Source organism: Melitaea cinxia, chromosome 20 (assembly GCF_905220565.1).
Source record: "Melitaea cinxia chromosome 20, ilMelCinx1.1, whole genome shotgun sequence".
Lineage (NCBI taxonomy): Eukaryota > Metazoa > Arthropoda > Insecta > Lepidoptera > Nymphalidae > Melitaea > Melitaea cinxia.
The window spans coordinates 10922496-10925563 of record NC_059413.1 but is presented as its reverse complement, the minus strand read 5'-3'; positions in this window follow the sequence as shown (position 1 = coordinate 10925563).

Below are 3068 nucleotides of genomic sequence, written 5' to 3'. Positions count from 1 at the left end.
TCTTGCACTTTTATTTTACCGTCCCATGTTAGTAACTACACGAATACTTACAAAATAAACATAAGAAGTAAAGTCTAATAATAAAAAGAGTATTACGAAAATTATTATATCTCGCCTGACGCTTACATAATTTTTCCTAACGCAAGACAATTTTGTTAATAGAAGGTAAATTGCATCATAAAGTAGTTATAATGTCAAACATTTAAATGACTTGTTTTATGTACTAAATCAAAAAGATTCTAGAAAAGTAAATATAACAATATTTTGAGTGTTAATTTTCAACGCAAATCTAACTTCATACATTGACAATACCATTAAACGCATATTCATACAAAATAAATTAAAACCAATGCATTTAAGAACCCAATAAATATTTAAATAATGGTAATATTGAAAGTAATTTTACCTACTTTGTGAAATTTCTCATTGTTTACTTTACACGTGTACAACTTATACATAAATTACTTTTTAATTACAATGTCCTTAAATATCGACATACATGTACTACATGCTTAGAAAGTCTATGAACTCACATGTTATGTAACTATCAGCGACATATAGTTGATTGTAAAACATATTTAATAAAGAAAAAAAACTGAAAGAAAATATACTTTCGAAAATGTAAAATGAATTTTATGACTGGTTTTCGTATAGAAGTCAATAAAAAATATTAATCGATGAAAAAACTCAACCAAACTCAAAAATCAAGATAATCAATTTTGCTGTTGGCGTTGACAATACAACTTCTACGAGTACGTGTGATGCAGCTGTTTATAATAAACGTAAGTATAAAGAAATAAAATATATCAATGGATTTTCGTCGAAATATTATTATATATATATATTATGACTTTCTAGAAAGACGAATCTAATAAAATTATACCAGATCAATAAAATCATCTTCATCAAAAAACCTTAGCATAGCATTTCTGAAAAACTGTATATCTTATTCTATAGTCAAAAGTCGATGGGACTCAGGATTATTAGCATATGTATAATTAAATAGGAAGATTCTAATTTCTATCACTACATAGTATATTTAGGACAAAAGAAAAACTAATTTGTACAAACACTGTAAGTATAAAACTATTTGTATGTACATTTTTGTATTCTATCAATACTAATGAAGGGTTTGCCAAAGGACTTAAAACTTAGAAAGTGCAACGGTACTAGTAATAATAAAAGCAAATGATCTTTAGAATAAGTAGATTTTATTATTTTCTTACTCAATCAAGTATGTACTTATTTAACAATCTTAATAACAAAGGCTACACTTTGTACTTTTTAACATGGGTAAAAACGTGAGAATGAATTTTGTCTATTAATGAAAGTAGTAGTAGTTGCTGTGTGATTATAGCCACCCTCTCACTTCCCATTGGTGTCGTAAGAGGCGACTAAGGGAACACAGTTCCACTATCATCTTGGAACTGTTAAAGCCGACTGATCGCAGGATAAACATCCAACTGCTGGCTTTCAAATAAACAGGCCAAAGACGGACAGCAGCGTCTTCGGTGCGACAAAGCCAGCTCTGCGGTCACCAACCCGCCTGCCCAGCGTGGAGACTATGGGCAAGACACATGAGTTCACGCCATTTTCGGCGCGAACTTGTGGAAGCCTATGTCCAGCAGTGGACTGCGATAGGCTGAAGTGATGAATGAAAGTAATTTGCATAATGATTGCATAAGTAAATATAATTGTATCATTGTTACCAATATCATTCATAAACTATAATTGTTAGTAAAGTACTTGTAATTTACTGTTTTCGCTTTAATTACGTAAGGCTTAACTTTTAAGAACAGAACAAAGAGTATTGTCCTCCCGCGTCACTCACTCACGTTACTGTTACCGGATTAGATACCGATAAATATTATGCTAAGAGCTTAAAACGCTTTCATTGCCAAACCCGTGTAGATAATGCACTAATAGTGTTCACGGATTTTGAATATCAAACAAATTTATTTATCACTATATTTATTTATGATTCTAAGGTTTTCTGTTTATAACATCATATTCAATGGCCTCCAGTAGGATGGGTATACCGTACCCTCAGCCCCAGCAACGAGCGAGGATTGGACTGAGCCAGTTTCTGCAAATCACCACCACTGTGCCATAGTCATCGAATACCTTCAATCTAAAACAATATAAGAATTATGGAGTATATGACCTGGTTTTTACTAGAAAACACAGTTTAAAAATTGTAAAAGATTTTCATATTTTGGTATTGTACTTGTATTATGACAGAATATTTATTGTAGGCATTCAACTCATTTACTTTTTTCTGTGCAATGGCTGATATACCTAAAGGAAATATATATATTCGGCAGCATCTAGTTCACTTGGGGTTTGGCAGAAGTATATACAACCTACTTAAAAATATTGTTAAGGATGCTATGTTCCCCAGAAATATTTTAAATGTCCTGAATTTTTTTTATACGACTACGAAATATCAAATAGGAAAAAAGTGTTTCGGTTCAGGGATTGATTGGTACGACAAATTTTAATAAGTAATGCAACTGTTGGAGCACAGATTTTGTTATCGCATAGATTAATATCAAAAGAATTATAAAAAACTAGTTGGTACCCGCGACTTCGTCTGCACAGGATTAATAAGTACTTCGAGTAACTTATTATCTTCTCAGTATCTATTTTTATACCAAAATTTATCAAAATTTGTTCTGTGACATAAAAATGGATTCGTTACTACCAAATGTACATTAGAAATATATTAATCAACTTTTATTGTATGTATGGTTCACTGTTTTTGCAATAATGGCTTACTCATAAAATATAGATATAATATGTTGCCGCGGACTTTTTTATAGGACTAATTAAGATAAACATTTCTCTTATACATTATATAATTCTAACTCTACAGTTTTTGCAGCGCAAGCCAGATTAGCTCGCAGTGGCAGTTTCTGACTTACTACATAGACAATTATCGTTATATTTTGGACAATTCATACATCATCTTTAAAAATATAACCTATGTGTTATTCTAATATATAAGCTGTATTATTGTAAATTTTCATCAAAATCCATTCGGTAGTTTTTGGGTGAAAGAGGCACAA